The sequence below is a fragment of the Carettochelys insculpta genome, chromosome 19 (genome assembly GCF_033958435.1).
Source record: "Carettochelys insculpta isolate YL-2023 chromosome 19, ASM3395843v1, whole genome shotgun sequence".
In the NCBI taxonomy this organism is placed as follows: Eukaryota; Metazoa; Chordata; order Testudines; family Carettochelyidae; genus Carettochelys; species Carettochelys insculpta.
In genome coordinates this window covers 5,343,334-5,356,207 of record NC_134155.1, presented here as the reverse complement: position 1 = coordinate 5,356,207, position 12,874 = coordinate 5,343,334, and the positions used below count along the sequence as shown (strand labels likewise).

Genomic DNA, 12,874 nt, shown 5'->3' with positions numbered 1-12,874 from the left:
CAGTTCTGATTTCCTCTCATGTTTTCTGTATCTCACTCATGTTTAGCCTTTATGCAAGAAAACAGCATATTTTTCTAACAGCTCTTGCTTCTTATTCATGCCCTGAAGCCATAATCTACTGTTTGTGTTAGCACAATAGGCAACTGCCAAAATGACTGTGTGGTAACAAACAGGGAATTATGTTACTTTGGAGAATATGCAGCTGTAGCCAATGAGCACTTGAAAAAACCAAGGATTTATTTTTATGAGCCACACTCCCATTCATAAAAAGCAATTAAGTAAAAAGCAGAAAACATTTTGCATAGAAATTTGACTGATTGCTGTACTAACATCACTACCAGATCAACACTTGAAGATGACATCAAAGTCAAAGAATAAAGCTAACATTGCTCACATTCTTCTCAGTTTTCAGAGAGGTAGCTGTGTTAGTCTTTTTCAGCAAAAACAAGAAGTCCAGTGGCACCTTAAAGATGTGTATGTGCCCCAGGTAAGGAGCCAGGTATGGCCCCTTCTGTGGTTTCCAGCCCACAAAGACTCTGCTGCTACTAAGAAGCTCCTGCCAGGGCTCAGAAGTGGCATAAAGCTACCTTTACCAGGGGTATGTGGGGATTTATGTATCCTTAGCTTTGGGTCAAAAAATCCTAGCAGCAAGAGCCTTGTTTTGGGTGTGCATCACTTTATAACAGCCTTTTGGGCATTCCAGTAATGGAAGGGTGTTTGGGGCGGGGGAGAGCCTGCCCTTGGATAGGGATCAGCACATGAGCACCAGTCAGCATGCATGGCTACCCCAGTACTTGGCAGAGGAAATTCAGGGATCGAATTCCACAGTAGAATCTAAAGTTAAGCCACATTAGTTGTGGGCCCCTTCACCTGCACCCCTATAGCCTGTGCACAGCTGATTAGAAATAACATACTATCGGAGCTCCCACCCCGCAGCAAGGCTACAGATAAACCAGGCACTAATCAATTTGTATTGAAGGGGAAGTCAAGTCATCTTCAGAAAGATACAGATTTAAAACCCAAATGGAACTCATGCTGGACTACAGGGGTGTCATTTTCCCCTATGATTTACCAGGAAGGCTACCAAAGCAGAGGGGTGTTTTCCTCATGGACTGTATTAATTATATCCTGACTACTACTCCAAAGGGAAAAGCAGCAGCACACACCCAGACATTTTATTGCTCTGTAAAATGCACATATTCCCATTGCTCCATTTACTGTGCAGGGAGAGAGCACTGACTCTCTGGATCTGCATCTTCATACAACCATTTTATCTTTTCTGAAGCTCTTGGGAGTCTCATTTTCTCAGGCCTGGTCTACACGAGAAACAGTTTATTGTACAAGTACATTGGTACAGCTACACTGGCCTATGGAGAGAGAATTTATACCCGCTGAAGAGTTAATTTTGCTGGTAAAGCTTATACCAGTTTTTGAGTGAAATACACAGTTCTAGAAAAAGGACATTTTTCTGGTATGAGAGTCTATACTGGGGGATTTGCTGGCATAACCAGGTGAGTCAACAGACTCACGGGGCCTTTGGGAAGATGGGGTAGAAAAGGGCAGGGCCACGGCAGCCAGCCCTCTGCACCGCCTCCCTCCAGTATCAACCAGAGTGCACCATTGGGAGCTCTGGCAGCAATTTAAAGGGTCTGGGGCTCCAGCTGCCAATACTGGCGCAGTACCAGCAGCCAGGAACCCCATGCCCCTTTGACTTGCTAGGCCCCAGAGTTAGGTGTTCTCTTTGCCCCCTCGCCCCTCCCGCAGTGTCAGCAGGCTTGGGCATAACCATCTTAGCAAGAGAAGTGATCTTTTTCACACTCCCAGCTGACATGGCTATTCTGGCAAAACTTTTGAGTGTAGACAATGCCTCAGGCCACATCAGCACTTACTAGGAATCAACACCGCTGTGACTGGTACAGCATGTGTTGATTTATTGGGTCGAGTGAAGACCTGCTAAATCGAGCACAGAGTGCTCTTCAGTCAATTTGGGTACTCCACTGGAATGAGAAGATTAAGTCAACAGGATGGTCTCCCCTTGATGCAGTGTGGTGTGAAGTAGCTAAATTGACCTAAGCTACATTGACTCCAGCTACGTTATTCACATAGCTGGCATAGCGTAACTTAATCCAACTTATTGCAGTAGCACTGACAAAGCCTAGACTGGCATCTTAAGTGGGGGAGGGAGTTTTCAAAAGAGTACATGTTACTTAGACATAAGGGCTTGGCTATATGGTCATGTCGGACTGGAAAAGACCGCAGTAGACCATCTAGTCAGTCCTGCACTTAAGTTATAACTAGACCATTCCTGACAGGTGTTTATCTAACCTGTTCCAAAGGTGGAGATTCCACAACCCCACCACGCAATTTAGTCCAGTGTTTAACCCTCTTGACAATAAGGAAGTTTTTCCAATTGTCCACCTTAAGCCTCCCTCCTTATAGTTTAAACACATTGTTTCTTGTTATTCTCAGAGGCTAATGAGAACAATTTTTCATTCTCCTCCTTTTAACAACCTTGTATGTATTTGAAAACTGCGATCACACCCCTCTTTGCTGCACCAGTTTTAGACAGAAAATGGCCAATCAAACAAATGAAATTTTTTCAACTTTTTCTTATAGGTCATGTTTTCTAGATTTTTAATCATTTTTGTTGCTCTTTCCTGGACTTTTTCCAACTTGCCCACCTCCTTCTTGAAATGAGGCACCCAGAACTGGACAAAATGAAGTCAGGCCTTATTAGCACGGAGTAAAGTAGAAAAAATAATTCTCATTCTTGCTTACAACGCTCCTGCTAATACAGCTAGGTGAAAGTTCAGCCTAAAGACCATTTTATGTATCCTGGTTCAGAGCATTTTTTTGGAGGAACAAAATCCTGCAGCCACGAGTTTTTCTCAATTAGAGATCGGAAAGTAAAACTTCACAGAAGTAAACCTCTTCTGTCCTGATGGAATGTGCCCTGAGGAATGAGGAAGCTAACTAATCACATGCCACTGGCTTACGAAACTGGCATCTCTGCTCCACATGCTCTTCTTTAATTGCTTGTAGTTGTCACAGCTAGAAAGGGCCTGGCAAGGAACGCCACTGCGAAAATGGCACGGCTTTATAACAGAAAACAAGGCAGTCTGCCAGTCAGGCACTAATTAAGTAGGGAGCAAGGAGCCCCTGTCTCCCTTTGGTGAAGAAAGGACAAATTCTTACCTGGGAGGGATAACACTTAGAAGGTAGTGAGATGCAGATGTGGTGAGGCACTAAACATTTGAAAGTCCTTTGCCAGGGCTGGAAGAGAGGTGTGTGACAGCACACCCTATCTCCCCACCAGAAAGTGCTGAAATAAATGCCGAATTAACACACTGTAATTCTCTTAGTTATAACATAGACACTTGTTTTTTGTCGCAGAAGATTCCACATCTAATTGTGCTTCTGCTTTTTATTTTAATATATTTACTTTAACTAGTTATATTTTATAAACATATACTGTTTGTAAATTGTGTAATATAAACAATTTATATTGCAACTGGTCACAGAGAGGTAGCTGTGTTAGTCTGTGCCTTCACAAAACAAAACAGCAGTCATGTAGCACTTTAAAGACTAACAAAATAATGTATTAGGTGATGAGCTTTGCAGAGCTGAAGAAGTGGGTCTGCCCCATGAAAGCTCATCACCTAATACATTATTTTGTTAGTCTTTATAGTGCTACATGACTGCTGTTTTGTTTTATATTTTAACCATTCATATTATATATAAAATTACAAGTTTTGAATATAGCTAAGGTAAGATAGCACATGGTCAGTATAAGTTTGCATTATGAGAAATTTATGTAAAATTTGCTGTTTGTCTTTCTGTACTTGAATGATTAAAATAAGTAAAAAGTTAATAGAAAATAAAAGATAGTGGAGACAAGGAAATTAAAAAACCCCATTCTGAGAAGGGATGGAACTTGTCACTTGTGTCATAGGCCAACATTTCTGTTATGCTGTCTTGTGTGAGCCATCTGCTCCCCTGCACCCCACAGGTGGCTGCATTTCCATGTCAGGGTCCTGCAAAGAGCTTTGAGAGCCTTAACTGTAAAGATATTTACTCTTGTAATGTTGACTACAGCAACTACCGCCCCGCTTCAATTACTATAACAAGACCACCTTGTGGGACCCAGCACACTTCCTTTGTGGGATAAAAATCACTGTACAAGATTGATTCCAACGAGTGCCTCAGCCATTGCTTAGCATTGATATTCTTATTAATAAGTAATATATTATGAGCTTAACAGCCATTTTGCAGCCACAAAGCCCTGAAATGAAGCATTCTGGGAGTTTATAAAAGCATCTCTCAGACAGTGATTTCACAGTTGAGTCTAGCAGGGCACAAGCACAGCAGAGAAACCACCAAAAGCTGAAGCAGCAACATGGAAAAGAATCAGAACAGCCACAAAACACATCTGAAATACGGGTCCTTCTCCAGAAGAGACTGTTTTTAAAAACAAAATACTTCCATCCTTCCCCACACACACCCAACTTCCCAGCTCATAAATGAGATGGAGGTTGCTAGGCTCCTCAAGAGAATTCATTTACAAGGGACAGAGTATAGTTTCCTTGGTTAATCTGAACATTCTGATTGCCTTTCAAATTATGCTGTTTACTCTTGACAATGCAGAGGAAAAGTTGAGCCCATGGTTTCGTTAATACAATGACATGAATCACACAGCAAAATAGCATCAAAGCTTGGTTTTAATGGGACTGTCTGATGCCTGAACTGAGCAGCACTCTTCATCTGAAGCCAGGTGCCCACCACCAAATCCCAATTTAGCAAATCACTTAAGCAGTTGCTTAACTTCCAGTCCCCCGACCCCAAGGGTAAGAACAGCCTCTACTCTCCTGGGGTGCTTGTACAAAATCCCTGTGGTGCTCAGTGTTCCAGGCATCTCTCTTCTGCCCCTGTACACCACCTCCTGCACACTGTCCCTGCACTAGATTTCACCCCTGCCCTTTTGCTAGGTTCAGCTATAAAAACCCCACGCCTCAGGGCAAAAAGCCCACCTCCAGCTATGAGAGACTGGATTTATATGGGGCAGATGCTTCCATGTGCCCACTGTGGCTTTCTTACATCTTCTTCTGAGGCATCTGTGCCCAGAACTGACTGTCCTGGCAATTGGGGTGTTCCTCTTAGACATTTCCACAATAGTCTGCTACAGCCAGGTCTAGCTTCAGCCCCACAAGCAGTGGGTCTGCTCAGTTAGGTGGTGCAATTTCACAGGTGTGCTCCTCTGGTTACACCCAGCACCTCACTCTGCCAGGAAGTGTGGGCCTGAAGAATTCTAACATGTGAAACTAAAAACTGCCTGCCTGAAATCCTGCCATGGCTCTTTTCCCTGAGCGCTGCTAACCCTGGCCCACAGCCCTCTCCACCAGAGAAAGGAGTCACTGATTTTACTCGCACTCTCAGAGAAAACCTGCACTGCATCTGAAAAGGCTGCAGCTCCTCCCAACCCTACAGGCTCTCAGAACCCACGTGCCGTCAGCTTGGAAGTGTTTTGCCCTAGACCTGCTGTCCCACTTGGCTGTATCACTAACAGCCCCAAGAGCTGCCACAGCCCATACTCATCTGGGGAACCAGATCTCGCTCCCACACCCGGCCAATGTGGGCCACATAGGAGCAAAAAACAATTAGGACTCTCAGTTAGTCTTTGCGGGAGGTTTAACAGGTCTGCGGCAATGGTCTGTGCCTCCTGACTGCCCTCCCCCAGCTCACACAAAAAGTCCCTGAAAAAGATGCCACTGGTGGACAGGTGCATGAATGCAGGTATATGCCATACACTCTGCACCCACTGGTCTGATAGTGGAAGCGTTTCTACCTTTGTGCCTTTGTTTGGGTGTTGCTGCTGTGTGGTCTTTAAGGGCCTCATTACATCATGGCACTGGGGGCATGTTGGGGACATTCTTTTTGTTGCAGGAGAGGGACTGGTGTCTTTAGAACAAGGAGAGTCAGCAGGAATGCTGCTGCTGTGTTTGAAAGCTGCTCATCATTTAAAACTGACTGTTCTACTGGAGGCAGCTAATGCAGTTAGTTCACATGTTGGTCCATCCACTTGCATGACTGGAGGCACAGCTCTGAGTTTGGAGACTGCACTTGCTTTCTGCTCTGCACATCTGGTGAGATTTTCTCTCCATCTTCCTAACCCTCCAATAAATTGCAATCATGCCAAGGGGCTCAGAAAAAAGAATTTTTCATTCATGCTGGTTCATAGCACCATCATTTTTAGTCAAAGTTAAAACACCCAGTCTGATGCTGGTGTGATCAGTGCTAGGAGCCAGATGACGTCTCTGGAACCGGAGAAGATTCCCAGTCAGATGGCATCTGTCAGCAAGCAAAGTGTTTGTGTACTCCGGCAAAGGACATGCGGTATGTTATAGTGCAGCAAAACCTCCAGCAAAGAGCTGGCACTTGAAGCCCTGCACGCTCTGCTGCAATATGTTACCGAGCTTGTATGCAAGTTGCCTGCAAGAGAGCACTGAAAGGAAATATCTCAGCAGATCCGGGCTGAAAACAGGAGTGGGGGGATCCCGTTCAGCTCACTCCCATTTGGGACCATAGATTCAAAGGTTAATGGTGCATTAAGGGGCTGTGATAAGAGATAGTTTGAACAGCCTGTGCAATAGAACCACGCTCCTTTGTCCATATGATCTGCATCAGGGTTGGGCAGCCAACTGGGGTAAGATCCAGCCTGACCTGAATGTCTGACCCAGAGGACATGTTGCAATCTGCCAACAGGCAACTGGGCTGACTGGTCCAGCACAGCTGCCACCTGACGCAGAGCCAAATGTAAATGGCAGGAGCATGTGGCCTGGGGAGGGCAGTCCAGGCAAGTGTGGGGAAGGAACAGACATATGCTTACAGCCTGGGGGTGGGAAGGGTGCTAGAGCAGAAGAGAGGGAGAGGAACTGGGAGAAGGGATGAGGCAGAAAGCGAGGAGTCATGCCAGAGCCTCTGGGGGAGTGTGTCCTTGTGCCCCACAGAAGTGGCACAAGGAGCCACACAGACCAGCCAGTGAAAACCCCACATTCCCTTGAGCCCTGAAGGCAGCCTCCCCTGCTTCTGAGGCAGGTTTGAAATCTGTACTGAGATCTCCCTGTGGCAGCTAACAGGCAGGGCTGCAAGTGTCTGTCTATGGGGAACAAAAGGCCACAAAATGTACCTTCTAGCTGCGGCCCCTGTCTCGGAGAGAAGAGGTTTGGCAGCAGATGGCTAGGGGATTTATAGTACGCACCTGTTTATCCAAATGGCTGGGAGAGGTTTAGCTCCCATGTGAGTATTGGAAAGGCTGAATTGCCACTCCCCGGATACAGAACTATGGGGAGTGAAGGGAGCAAGGCTGACTTTTATTTAACATGCTGTACTATAGTGACGCGGAAACCGCTAACTTCACTGGCATTGCCCTGCCAACTGTCTTGTTGCTGAAAGGGGCTGGGGGCTTGCCTATACTTACTGCTTTGCAGTAGGGCTGCTGCAGCACTTAGTGAAGCTGTAACCTACGCCAGATACTCCCGGTGCTGGAGAGTGGTAGCTCTGCTGACAGGCAAAGCCCTACAGTCACACAGTGCTGTCTGCACTGGGAGTTAGGCTGATGTAACTCGGTTGCTCAGGGGTGTTGATTGGTAGGATGAACTAAGCCTCTATAAGCGCAGCTTTTGCCCACATCTACTGTGCAAATGCAAAACTGTTGATTAGCGCTAAAAGGCTAATTGGGCAGGCATTAGCAGACAATTAAATAAAACATGGGGGGACACTGTGGTTTCAGATGACTGGGGTTTTCAGATAAAGGGAACAGGGGTTACAAATTATGTTGTGCTTCAATTTGGGGGCAGGGGCTGCATTGTACTTCTCTATATACAGCCCCTAGTACAATGGGACCCTGATCCTGCTTGGGAGCAGAGGCTGGCGCACTTAAAAAATGCAATCTGATGGACAGTACAAGTCCGATATAACACAGCTGCTGCCTTGGTTTGCAGCAGTGAGAGCTGGCTGAAGGGGGAGGAAACGTCAACACCTCTGTTGTTAACACATGAGGCAGACCTGTACTTGGACAGGTTCCACAGGCTTGGCCGAACCCACAGCACATTCCTGCACTGAGCCTACCCAGTCCCAGCTTTTTCCTGACATGTTATCCAGTACAAATTACTGCCACTCTAGCCAGCCTTGCTATTTAACACTCACACTATCAATGAGGGAAACTAACCGAGGAGAAAATGTTGGCGGGTTGTTTATTTTGCTGCTTATCCACTTCTGTAACTCATGTCTTGCTAGAATTGTCATCTAGTCTAGGACTGTGCAGCACCTGGCATCGTGGTCCCCCGCCTCCCAAGGCCATACATACATTACCAGAATTCAGAGAGCAGAGAGGGTCCTGCTCACCCCAAGGGACCAGGGCAGGTAGTACAGCATTAAGCAAGCACCATACATGGCACAGCCTGCTCACCTCCCACCCTCCCGTTTATTAGCAATACCAAAAGCTCTGCTTATCTAAAGACAGCCACCCCACCTCACTCCCACATTAATCACACTCAAGAAGACAGTCGTTTGGAAAAGAGAGAACCGCGCATAATGGCTTCACCTGGACTGTGCGCACTGTACACAGCTGGCCTGCAGAATAAAGCCATTTCATGGGCTAATGGGATCATGCTGCAGGAAGAGTTCTCAATAGTTGGAGGGTGTCCCATCCACCTTTGCCTGCTTTGGAGAGGAACAGCTCTATTTGGGAGATATAATGAATGGCTGTGTCTGTAGCTAAGCAACAGCTGCACTCAGACAGGCCTTGCCTACCCTGGGAAATGGGCCCCAGTTACAGGGAAAGTCTAAACCACAGTTTGTATCCTTGATTCCACTCACCCATGCGAATAGCAGCTTTGCCTGTGTACACTCTGGGTTTTGATGGTGCAGCCGTACTTAGCTAGAAAGCTGTCTAGGACACAGACTGTCTCTTCGCTTGGTTTGTTCATCCCTTAGCATAACAGGGTCTGGGTCCATAACTAGGGCTCCTAGATGCTACAGTTATTATAAGAATAATCTGATATAACTCTGTCAAACTCCAGTGTAGGATAGGCCATAGACTGGGCCTGCAAACTCACCCAAACTTCCCTCAGCTCCTTCTGCATTAGTCACTAGAGGAGAAGCATATGTTCTGATTCTAGTATACGTACAGTTAGGCTTTTGTTGGCAATTGTGCTCCTAAATCACAAAGGCCCCTACAAATTCCCCCCGTAATAAAATTTCCAAGCCCAGGGAATCTGATTAATTTGTTTTCCCTTCTCCACCTTTTAAATAAATTAGCACCCATGAAATGTGAAGGTTAAAAAGAGCAAGAGAGAGAGGATAATGTTATACAAGGCAGGTTTGCATGTATATTTATTCTGATGTGCTATAAAATAATCACTGGGGAATAACATGCTTGCAAAGAAATTACATCTGCTACCATGATGTCTTCACTTACATATTTAAGTGAGAGTGTTTAGTTTCAGCTATGTGGGGGTAGGGGGAGGAGTTTCCAAACTTAGGCAACCCAGGATGAACTCGGCTTGCATTCTGTATGGCCCTAGCACCTGAACTGGGGGCCCACACACTGCAGGTTGAGAGAAGATCTATAGCAGGGTTGGGCAACCAGAAATAGTGTGCAGGCTGCATGAGTGGCCTTCCTTCACCTCAGTGATTTGTGGCATTCCAGCTCTGGGTGGGAGGAGGAAGAGTAAGGTTGGGGCGCGAATCGGGTGATTTGCGTGCTCTGAGAGTGCCGAGAGGGAGCGGGAGGCATAGGAAGTGCAGGACAGACTGCGCCTTTACCTTATAAATCTGTGGTGGGCAACCTGTGGCCCACCACAGCTCCACCTGCTGGCTGGGAGCAACCATGGGCAAGTGCCTCCCAGCCAAAGCCTTCACCTGGCACTCCGCCTGCTTCCTCAGCCCAACTCCCTGTCCCAAGTCACAACTCCCTCCCAGACGCTGCACCCTCTCCTATACCACTTCCCCATGTCACAACCCCCTCCTGCACCCATACCTCCCTCCCGGACCGCACAGCCTCGCCTGCATCCCCAATCTCCTGCCCTGAGCTCCCTCCTGCGCCCAACCTCCATCCCAGACCCCGCACCTCCTTCATTAACAGAGAAGGGTGCAGCTCTGGACCATCTAAAGACAGTCATCAAAAACGACTGCTCACGCCTGGTGTTCGTATATTTCTAGAAGTAACCCCCGATCAGTGGTCACAAACTGCAGTATACGGGTCTGTACAGCTCTAGCGCTAGCCCAGTTCTTTAGCTCAAGTTGTAGTCCCATGCCATTAGCACTGGTCCCTGGCTCAGTCCCTCGGTTGGACAAGATGATGGCAGCCAGAGAGCTTTCTATTTTTCACTTTGATTGTGATTTGCAGAATCCACTTGCAGGAAGAACAGAAAAGCTGATCCTGTGCTAACTGCATGCTACACCTGCTCTCAAACAGCAATTGAGGAAGAGGCATCTCACATCACATCTCAACAGCTTACCCACATCAAGTTTATGCTGCATGAATGTTTGGTCCCTTCTCCAGCCATTGCTGGTTTCCCGTTTATTGAAAGCTATTCCCTAGGAGAGTAAGAACCACTCGGGGGGATTTCAACAAGAAGTTGCAGCAGGTGCTCTATCACCCTGCAAACATGGAGTGGAATAGCAATGAGGCCAGGGCACACGTGGCTGTGCCATGACTCTGCTCAAACAGGCCCTTTCCTGGTGGGGGAGCAGCTCATTCCAGCTTTTACACACCAGGGTTTCACTGCAGAGACAGCAGCTGGGTCTGGCATTACTGAAAAACAAGTCTTTCCCACTGAACAATCACAGGCTCTCAAGGGGTGAGACAAAAAGGAAATGTGCCAACAGGCCAGCACATGAGCGAGGTGCAAACACAGCTGGGGCCTCCCACAGATCACAACCACCTGCTTCTCTCTTCAGGAAACTAGTGAGTTTGGCAGCTCTGCTACAGAGTCACACACGTCAAATTGCTCTCAGTATGCCTCCCAAGCTGCCTGCCACCAATACAACTGGCACAGGCTGGGTCAACGGGTAGTAATGCTGACACCTTGTGTAGCATTTTGCAAACCTCAGCATCAGTACACGCAGGAATCACTTCAGGCACTGGCTGAAATGCAGATACCTCTAGAGTGAAAAGCACCAGCTGCTAAGAAGTGCATAGCAATACCTCTGATTGGGACAAGAAGCTTCAGTGTAACTGAATTGAAAGGGGCAGCAGGCGGGTAGGCACGATGGACTTACCTAGTGTAGGGTCTGAGCCATGGAGGTAGGGGTTAAGCACACCTGCTCTGCAAAAATAAAAAGCCCCCGGGTTCCATGGGCCTTCCTCTAACATGCCACATGTTTGACAGCACAGTGCACCTCGCCCTCTGGGTGCAAGTGCAGGGCAGGGGCCCAGGAGTGGGGCGCGCAGGCAGGTGTAAAAGTAAGGACCCAACAGGCACCGCAGTGTGAGCTAGGAGATGCTCACGTCTCTCAGCAACACTGTATCTGACATGAGCAAATGCAATCTACCCTGTGAGCCATGTGCTCCTGCCAAGACTCGGTTCTGATGGCTGCAGATTGTGGGCTGGGATGGCAGCAGCACCTATCTGCTTTTTACATGTCATGTTATTGCCATAAACCTCGACTCAGCCCAGACACCTGATCCAACTGCATGAAACGTCGTGGCCCAGAGCGCGAGGGGGCGCAGAAAGGATCATTCTGCACTGGGGCACTGCACAGCTCCTGCCCATGCGCCATGGGGGGAAGCATGGGGGAGAGTACAGCCATACAGGGCTTTAGGCTTCTCAGCCTGGCTGATTATCTCGGGCCATCTGAGCTATCATGCACGTGGACTATACTTTTGGCTGGTCTCTCTTCCTGCTGCTTCCTTATCCTGTCTGCCTCCAGCACACTCCTCTCACCAGCCTCTCCTGCCTTCCCTTTTGCCTCAGATGCCACCCTGGGCAGGGACGTTTTTGTGCAGCGCCTAGCACAGCATGGCCCTGGCCGGGGGGGAAGCCTCTGTAGAAACAGGCTCAGAGTTTCCAAGCCACTGGTAGTTTCAGCCATCCAGCTCTTGTTAGAAGTGAATGTGCGCTGGACTCCCCATCCCCTTTGAGTCTTGCCCATAGCACACCCAGGAGCCACGTATGGCTCAGGCTATACCAGGTGTGCTGCAAGACGCCTGCAGCCATTGGCACAATAGTGTGCATTGAAGCCCAAGTAAAGGGCAGTTCAGAGATGCGAACAGGGAGCTCCAAGCAAAAAAATCACCACGTCCTCCTCTGGCTCCCCTTCAGCCACTGCTGTCCTGATTGCTTACAGTCACCAGCTGCTCCCTAAGCCTGTGTGAGAGGACAGACTGTATCCAGCCTTCCCTTCCGGTGCAGGCAAAGGGTCCCTGGTCTGGGCTCTTGAAGAGGGAGGTGGGAAACAGCCAAAATCAGAGACCAGGAAGGAGGCCCCTGCCTGTGCTGGGACCCCAAATGGCCAGCTTCTCGCCTGGAACCGGCAGCTGAGAGGGGAAAGGCTCTGTGTCCAGCTCCCAGTTCCTGTAACCCTCCTCAGGCCCTGAGCTAAGATTCACTGCGACATCATCACCAGCTTCAGTATCATGCCCAGTTTGCTCCCAGTTCTACAGAACGAGTAGGGCAACCATATCTTCCTGTCCCAAATACAGGACAGGGAGATATGGGGGGAGGGGCAGCTCCTCCCAGCCCTAGGGAGTCAGGAAGGAGGAGGCAGCCACTGGCCCTTCCCAGGAATCCCAGGGAAGAGGCAGCCCCCAGCGCTTGCTGAGCCCCAGGGAAGCAGCAGCCGCTGGCCCTACCCTGGAGCCCTGGAGAAGCAG

At 48.2% G+C, this 12,874-nt stretch overlaps 1 protein-coding gene across 2 annotated transcripts in view; it reads right to left on the bottom strand.

The window, feature by feature from the left end:
* Positions 1-12,874, bottom strand: part of DOC2B (double C2 domain beta) — a 162,134-nt gene that overhangs the window by 5,929 nt on the left and 143,331 nt on the right. The gene's annotated exons all lie outside the window — the stretch shown is intronic.